The sequence below is a fragment of the Benincasa hispida genome, chromosome 11 (genome assembly GCF_009727055.1).
Source record: "Benincasa hispida cultivar B227 chromosome 11, ASM972705v1, whole genome shotgun sequence".
Taxonomy (NCBI): Eukaryota; Viridiplantae; Streptophyta; class Magnoliopsida; order Cucurbitales; family Cucurbitaceae; genus Benincasa; species Benincasa hispida.
In genome coordinates this window covers 54,862,483-54,872,073 of record NC_052359.1, presented here as the reverse complement: position 1 = coordinate 54,872,073, position 9,591 = coordinate 54,862,483, and the positions used below count along the sequence as shown (strand labels likewise).

Below are 9,591 nucleotides of genomic sequence, written 5' to 3'. Positions count from 1 at the left end.
CAAACAAGAGACCATGGATGTTACTTCCTACTTTAATAAATTATCAGTGTATTGGCAAGAGATAGACCTTTGCCAAGAGATTGTTTGGAACTATGCACAAGATGGGGCCTAGTACTTGAAACTTGAAGAGATAGATCGAGTGTATGTGTTTTTTACTGGATTGAACCCAAAATTTGACAGTGTTCGGAGTCGCATATTGAGTCAATGACCTACTCCTTCTCTCAGAGAAGTTTGTTCAGAGGTTTGACTAGAAGAGGATCGATCACATGCTATGAACAATCCTATGGTTGTTTCCACTGATGCATCAGCCTTTGTTACAAAGGCGTCTAGTTCCGACACTGATAAAAAGCCCACACCTGTTTGTGAGCATTGTAAGAAGTTGTGGCATACGAAAGACCAATGTTGGAAGCTGCACGATAGACCCCCAAACAATAGAAGACGACAGTCACATGACAAATAAAACTCTGGGCATGCACTTATAAGTGATTTAGTTAATGAGAATACACAACATCAGTCCTTAGCCAATAATAAGACCAATTTGAGTGCTATCGGGGTAAGTGCCATTGCGCAATCAGGTACATTTCCATCTTTTGGCCTTATTAGCATTAGTGGCAAGAAACCCTGGATTGTAGATTCAGGGGCCATAGATCATCTCACCAATTCTTCAGAATTGTTTCTTTCATACTATCTAAGTGTGGGAAATGAACGTATTAGAATTTGACGGAAATAAACGTATCACAAACTGACATTTCTCCTTATCTGATCCTCCTGGGTTGCGTGGGAGCTCGGTTGAACTTGGCAATGCCCTTGCAGTCTACTTTTCAGCTCACTCGCAATCTGGCCCATTTACAATTCAAGGTTGCAGATGGACGTAGCCTGACTTTAAAGCACTGTCTCATTTTTCTCTATATATTGCTTCAATAGGCTCTCCAAAGAAGAGGATTGCAATGGTTGTTGTGAGCTGCTTGCTTGATTGCTCGGTTGACCGTTGTTGCATTAGAAGAATCCTGGTTGCCCTTTTTTTTGCGCCACAGATTGAAAATTTTGTTGTTGATTCTTCTAGGCAAAATTGGGGTGGTCTCTCCACCCGGGGTTGTAAGTGTTTGAAAAGGGATTATTCTTTACAAAATATACAGACTGTGGATTTTACGGGCAATCTTCCATCGCATGCCCATCACTGCAAGTCGCACACCTTGCAATGTTTTGACTTATGCGTTGATTTTCCAACCTTGTGGTGTTGGGCTGCTGATCGCCATTCCTTGGATAAAATTCATCATTGTGGTCATTTGGTTTTGTAATGAAACAATAGCACCGTTGTTTGCATCAGAATCTTTAAGTCTCAATCTCTGGTCACTCTCTCTCCAGTCTTCAAGGTTCTTGGAGATGCAGTCTAGGATATTCTTCACCTCATCATAAGTTTTGTCAAGTAGACCACCAGCGACTGTCGTATTGGCAGCGGTTTGTGAAGCGGGATTCAAACCATGACAGAAAATTTCCATTTGAAGGCAGTCTGGAAACCCATTATGCGGACAATACTAGACCATCCTTTTAAACCTCACCCAAGCATCACTGAGCGATTCGTCCATGTCTTGTTTAAAATTAGTAATAAGCTTCCTTCGTCTTGCATTCTTGATAGGTGGAAAATACTTCTTCATGAATTTCTCCACCACCTGCTTCCAAGAAGTGATCTCTCTTGGTTCGAGCAAATATGCGCATTTCCTAGTCTGATCACATAGATAAAATGGGAACAACATTACTTGAACTTCTTCAGCAGAGATGTTCGGGAACACAAAAATATTGTAGATTTCAATAAAACTTCGGAAGTGGGCATGCAGATCCTTGCCACGACTTCCTCCGAATTGACTTGCAGTCTGGATCATCTGCAGCATCACCGGTTTCATCTAGAATCTACTTCCATTAAGGGAAGGCCTCATGATTCCCAGAGAGAAATCATAGAGGTTTGGCGATGCATAGTCCCTTATGGGTCTATTGCAATTTTTTGCCAACAGAATTGGATTTGCCATGACATTATTATCGTTTGGTGCTCCATTTCTAGGCTGCTCCGCCATCTCTTCTTTGTCGGATTGTGGTTTTTGTTGGCGTTCTCTTAGCCTCTTTCGAAAGTTCTCTCAATCTCGGGTCGTAGCTCGCCAGAGATTGAGAGTTCTGCAAAGAAATCACAAAAATTACCGTTAACAAATTATCTTGCCAAAGTCCCCAGCAACGACGCCAAACACTTGATGCTCGAAATTATGTTGTGGAAATATGGATGCTATGCGTTGTGCACTCAAGTTTTCCCAGCGAAATTCAAGTGTAAATTCCTCTCAGTTTCCTGGTAAGTCCAGGGTCAAACACAGGGACTTGTAAAAATAGATTGCGTTGGTAATTTTTATGAAAACTTTGTGGTAACCAAGTAAATAAATAAAGTGTTGGGTGTGTTGTTGCGTTGATGAAAAAGAAATAAATAAAGGCGGCGGATTTAAGAAAGACAGTTGCATTGATAGATGCAATGAGTATGCGATGAACGGGTTGAGAAGATCTTTAGCTAGCATTACTTAGGAATGTGTCAGATTATGCAATCACGTTACAACCATGTACAGCAAGTCATTTTCCAATGTAAATGCGATCCTCCTAAGTCTAGGGCGCATGTTTGAATGCAAAGTGTCCATAGGTCTTATCCCTAAGTTTCTACTCTTGTCCTATGCGTTGATGTAAAATGCATGAAAGCAAGGTGACCACATACAATCATATCTTATCGCTAAGATGCATGTGATGCGTTTATAACAAATAGTGCTCATTCCTAAGTGTCTATCTCTCGTTTATGCGTTCTAATCTGGCTTCAAAACCTAGATTCTAACCTGACCTTCCTAAGTCTAGACCTGTCCTTAGACTATCCTCTCGAGTATCTCTAATGGACGAATGAAGCATACATAAACAAGATAATCGCAAAGAATGAAGATTCCCTAGTTGTGCTAGCTAAATGCTTCTCAACCATTCAACTAATTTAGCTATTCATGCGTGAACAACAGAGAGTGAACAGATGTAGAGAAAGAAATTCCATTCTTATAAATGAGTTGAGTACAAAATGTCAATGGAAAGTAAAGGTAGAGAGCCTGGTAGCAATTCCTTGCTGACCGAGGCTTTTTACACTGAATCTCTATTATGATCTAAAGATGTTCCTGCTCCCACAGGCATCGACCCTCTCTCTGTCTTGGAGCTTCCGACGCTTTCCCAAGCTTACTGGAACGATCTACCGGCAAAACTTTCTTCCTCGCGTCCGCCTTAAAATGAAAGAAAACTATGGATTGAGGCATGAACTTGTGGAACAAAAGATTGTAAAAGTCGTGAACCCCCTTTTTGAAGAATGCACTTGGTATTTATAGAGCTTCCATGGTGAAAGGCGGCTTCTCTCTCTTGGTTGTACAGATGGGACAATTTTAATTCCTGACTGGTATGCCGGATAATTGTCACCGATAAAGCTAAATGTACTTCGTGATCGTTATCGGCTTATTAACTTAATTTAGATCTGACTGTTATCAGCTTTCTTCCCATCGCTCTTAATTATCCTTTCACCCGGATATGCCCACCATGTTGCACTGACCAAGTTGTAGCAATCCTTCTCAGGCGAATGTGTGCGAGCACGATCAATGCAAAGCCTTGCAGTGAAGTTACGCTCGACCAATGAATTCTTATGATCGCAATCTTGCATTGCGTTAACGCATATTCTGCACAAAAATACAAATATCAATAGTTCTAATGCGTTGAATGCATGCGACCGCAATATTATAGAATTTATGCTTAATGGACGCAATTAATCATATTTCATCAACGCAATCCAACATTGTTTAAGAACTTAGTACTATGATAACGTGCATTTCTGCCCGTTATCACACCCTCAAATTTAATCAATGCTTGTCCTCAAGCATAAGCTAAAGATTCCTTTAGCAAGTCAATTGCAAAGTTTTTTTCCTAGACTTCTCAAGGATACCTCATTCAAATCCTATATACTAGAATTTCCTTAAGTCTTATTCAAGTCTCTTCTTAAAATATTTCTAAGACATAGGGACTGCAAGTTTAACTTTCAAAAGGACTTTAATGAATTCCGGAACATCGCATGATTTATTTCAAAAAGAAAATTTTTCACCAGGGTGTCAAATGATTTATCCTTGCACAAAAATTTTCTTCATTGCTATTTTTTTTGACTTTGTGCTGATCCGAGTGCCTTGTCTTCTTTTTGGCTTGCCCCCACGTGTGTCATGCGGACATCCAACTACAAACAATACACTCTTTCTCAAACTAAACTCATACTGATTTGGCAGTGGAGTTGTGATCATTGATTTATGAGTTGATCCTGGTGACTTACTTTCGTTTTGGCTTGCCCCCACATGTGTCATATGGACATCCAACTACGGGTAAGTGCCTTTCACAACTTAACTCTTATCAACATGGGTTTCCCATTGCGCTGACAGTGAAGTTGTTATTTTCAATTTTTTTTTTTTTTAGAGAAAGAAGCAAGGTCCTAAACAAATACCCCACCCCCAAATTTAAAATGCGGCAATGTCTTCATTGCCAAAAGATTAAAATAAGTCATGCGGTGATCATAGAATGCGTTGTAAAGAGAGTTTGAAAGAAAGTTGGTAAACCCCTAACTTCTAGAAATATTTCGTGAGGTGACTATCTTAAGACTAAGTTGACTCTAATATATACGAAAGAGATAGAAGCATATTTTTCATCATTGAAATCATACTTGGCAAAGAAACAGAATGCGATAAACTACTAAATTTATCTACTTGTCAAATGATTGTGGTGATCAAAGAGGATGCAGTGATAAAACTTTGAAAAATAAAATGCAATGTGATAGCGCAAAATTTGAAATAAAGATAAGGAAAAGTACACCCCCAAATTTTGCATTGTCGCACGCATTGAGTATTGATGCATCCATCCTTGCGGCGATCTTTGCTTCTGTGGATTGCGGTGATGGAATGATATCATTTACTTCTTCTTGTAATATCTCCGCAATCCTGTGCCTTAATCATTGTAAACAGACAAAGAGATGGTTAAATGATTTTAAAATAAAACAACAAGTTTTTTTTTTCTTTCTTTGTAGAAAGAAATTATAAGAATGTTAAGATGCAGATAGCTTGAATAAAAGTAAAGTGACGATGGGATAAGAGTTCAAAAGTCATGTAAGAGGGTAATCTGGGATTTTCATCTTTCCGGAGGCTCTTTCTGGCTGGAAATCTCCTCCGCAACATGCCTTGATCCATTGTCCATTAACTTTAAATATTCAGCTGCATCCTTGGTGATCAGTTCCACCGCACCATGTGGAAAAAACCTTATTGGATGTTGTTTTGTTTTATAACGGATATTTGCGTAAAACCTAATGTAGGTCAATGTGTTTTTCATTTCAGCAACTTATTAGTATTTCTGTTTAAAGCTTTTAAATATGACTGATTACTTACAGTGAAATAATTGTGTGAAACGAATTTCATGGCAAACGACCTCGATCCTACTACTCTCCAAAAGAGAAGACAAGATAGTAAATATGATTTATTCGTCTTGGAGACATGTCTGTAGAGAATGATGATTCTACCCGGATCCTTGATTCAGGTGCTACCAATCATATTAATTCCTCTTACCAAGGATTTAGTTCCTGGAAAACGTTGCCACAAGGAGAGATGACTCTTCGAGTTGATATTGGTGAGGTTGTTTCAATTATTGCTATAAGCAGGCTGAAGTTATTTGTTAATAAGAAACATTATCTATTACTGGATAATGTTTTTGTAGTTCCTCATATTAAGAGGAACTTAATCTTGTTTCTTATCTCATTGAACAAGGCTATACCATCTCCTTTTATGAGAATAAAGTGTTTATTTTCAAGAATGGAATAGAGATTGGTTATGGTTCAATGGAAAATAACTTTTATGTACTAAGGCCGTTAGTCATAAAAGCCTTATTTAACAGTGAAATGTTTAGTATGGCAACAACATCTAAAAGATCAAAGGTTTCTCCTAAGGAAAGCATCCATCTATGGCATCTAAGGTTAGGTCACATCAACCTCAATAAGATTGAGAAGTTGATGAAAAGTGGACTTCTAAATAGTTTAGAAGAAAACTCCTTACCGATATGTGAATCATGCCTCGAAGGCAAGATGACCAAACGACCTTTTACTGGAAAAAGGTTACAGAGCTAAGGAAGCCTTGAAGCTTGTACATTCAGACCTTTATAGTCCAATGAATGTTAGAGCTCAAGGTGAGTATGAATATTTTATCTCTTTCATAGATGATTATTCAAAGTTCAGGTATCTCTACCTAATGCAACGTAAGTCTGAAGCCTTTGACAAGTTCAAGGAGTATAAGGCTAAAGTTGAAAATTTGTTAGGTAAGAAGATAAAAACACTATGATCTGATCGTGGTGGAGAGTATATGGACCTCCAATTCCAGAACTATATGATAGAACATGGGATTGTGTCCCAACTATCAGCCCCTAATACACCTCAGCAGAATGGTGTATCTAAAAGGAGAAACAGAACCTTGTTGGACATGATTCGGTCTATGATGAGTTTTGCTCATCTTTCAGAATTGTTTACGACTATAATTTGTAATGTTCATACATGATTGTAATTTGGAATAATCTATTTTCCACTGCTCATGGAAATCTTGGATTCAATTTCCTTCAATCTTGTGGTGGTGTCGAGTTATGTTCGAGGATCAAGGATCGAGTTTAACTCGCTAGTGATCTAGGATTTTCCAGTTGCTCATTGTGTTCGTGTTGTTGGATTCATTGGTGACTGATCGAGGGAAATACATGAAGAAAGAGTTTTTCAAAGGTATTGTTACTCGATCCTTTGTATTTAATTTAAGAAGCTTGCTGTAATTTATCTTTAATGAATAATTTGTTTGGTTTGATTGTAAATATTTATATTCTTTAACAATGGAATTTGGAACGATCTGCTTCCACTCACTGGTCCTCTGGTTTTAGAGTTCCTTCACCCAGAGATATTAAACTTCTCTTGAGTGAAGGTACATGTCTCACATTTCTATGAAACTTCATTGATCCATCCTTTAGCTTTAAGGATACTAAACCAACCCCTTTGATTTTGCAGGCTTCATTGTTCCTCATGTACACATATTCTCCGTCCACATCCTTGTAGGTATTAAACTAAGTATTGGGTTGTGTGTCCTATAACTCGTAATTTTGTAAATAGTAAACATATATGAAGTTTATTCAGACAAGTGTTATTGATTGTTTAATAACTCTAAATCCAATAAACTACAAACCCTTGTCTATTGTTATGAATACTTGGACTTTATGTGGAAACATGAACTAAATCAAGTTCGAGTAAAATAGCCTAAACCATCTATAGTACTTGGATTAGGTTGGATACCTATTTCTAGAGATATTATCGAATACGACCCACTCTATGATTGTTACAAATGTTGTAAAGTGTCATAAACGATGTGATCAGTTCGTTCATGCATAGACATGTGAGAGGGGGTGTTCTACGATGGGATTGAGTAAGACAGACCAAGAAATAATCACTATTATGCATTAACATCGTTTACAGTTAACACTTATTAATTTCACTTCTTGATGACCTAGATAACTTGATCTAAATCTTGAGTTGTCTATGAACTCCTGTTTATTCGCGATTGTACCTTGATCTGCATAGGTGAGGTTAAGGTCAAAATAATTGCTCAATATGCCTCTCTTTTCAAGGATAAGAACGAGTATATGGCTCGGGACATAGAATTTGCAAGATGGAATCCACTTCTACCCATTTTAGGGATAGTAGAAAGGTTGTTCCCTTAAAGGCTGATCCCGGGTCTTGAACAAGGGGCCTCATCTTCTCATTGGCCTGAGCGGGAATGGATTTAGTGATTATGATCCTAAATCAATTGTTCATTAGAGAGACAGTGATACTTAAGGAGAAAATATGTACCTCAAGTGTATTTCGGTATTTGACCTGGCTGAGGATACAAACAACCTGTAAAGGATCAATTTATTGATGATAGGTATATCAAATGGACACATAATATATCTACAATGAGGGGAGTGCAACTACAGGCTATAGTAGACAATCCTGTTAGTTAACGAATGTTGATTAACTAGGTTAAAGAGTTCGACTGGTTAGTCTCGGATCGTTGGAGCCCATGATCTGTAGGTTCATCAGGTCTCCTTGCTAGCTCAATATAAACAAAATTGAAGAACTAGGTGAAGTAAAAATTTGAAATGTTCAAAATCGAGTTTTAGAGAAAATTGTATTTTATATGATATATAATGTACAATTAAATAATTAATTTATTAATTATTTATTTTTTTAAAGTATACTTGTTCATTAGCATGCAAGTTTTTTTAAACTTGATTAATGTGATTAATCAAAGCTAGGTGTCATAGACAAATTTAATATCGTCATAAACAATTTAATATGTGATATTAAATTTGTTTATTTTATTTAATTGAAATTATTTTCATTAAATAATTTCCAAATTTTGAAAATTGTATCTCATTTTTTTAATAAAAAATTAGTTAGTGGAAAAATCCAATTGTTGGATTTTCTCACTAACTAAGTGGACTTTGAAGTGGCACTTTATAAGCTTGACACCTAGAGATTACATGCTAGTGGAGTTTGAGATGGAATACATGCAAAATGGGATTTTGTATGTGTTTTCTCTATAAATGGCTTCATTTTTTAAATTTTTGCAAGACTAATGTTTCCACAACTTTTGACCTAAACTCTTCCACCTTAACTCTCCTTTACTCTCCTTGTTTTTATAGTGAAATTCTCTTATTTTCACTAACAAAACGGTTCCACAACCGTGTTCTTCAATCGAAAAATAGCAGGGATTTACTGTTGGTGGTGTCGTTCATGAATGGGAGAGGAAGTTTGCGGTGGAGTCTTCAAAGGTTCTATTTTCTCCTTTTGCATGCTTATTTTTTGTTTTTATTGCAATTAGAACGTTGTCAATTTCATCGCTTTCATTGTGCATGCGTTCTTTATGTTCCATCAAATCCCAGGGTGTCATATGATAGGTACAGCCAAAGTCAAGTACCCAGTCATACTTCCCAAGAGGACTTATTTGGTTGGTTTTGTTTCCAATAGAAGCTAAAGCATCAAAATAGAAATAGGACCCTTTAACCACTTAGGCTTCTGACTGTTTTCCTTTTTTATCCTTCTCTTTTTCCTGATTTTTCCGTTTTAAACTATAGCAATCCTTCATTAAGTGTTATTTCTTCTTACAGTAATTACATCTCAATTTGGTTTTTGGTTTATGCTCTTTACCAGACTGATTCTCAGTCCCTTTAGAATGATTCTGCTTGTTCTTGCCCTTGACAAATAGCTCTTCTGCATTAGGTTATTCCTTTTTTACTGTATGAAGCTCCAACTCCCTAATTCTCAATGCTGAAATAATGGCATAAATGGTGACTGACTCTCTACCATATTTCAAGGCATTCTTTACCTCCTTATAGGCTTCGGGTAGAGAGTTAAATAAAACAAAGTTTTCATTCTCATCACCAATCTTTTTACCAAGGCTCTTGAACTCAGAAACTATTTTTTAAAACTAATCTAGATTGTCTGATAGTATTTTA

At 37.0% G+C, this 9,591-nt stretch overlaps 1 non-coding gene across 1 annotated transcript; it reads left to right on the top strand.

Annotated features, from left to right (window-relative positions):
* The first annotated feature begins 1,515 nt into the window (after positions 1-1,515).
* LOC120092332 lies at positions 1,516-1,622 on the top strand. Its single transcript, XR_005486037.1, has one exon. It is a non-coding gene; the product is annotated as a small nucleolar RNA R71 (small nucleolar RNA).
* The last annotated feature ends 7,969 nt before the right edge of the window (positions 1,623-9,591 follow it).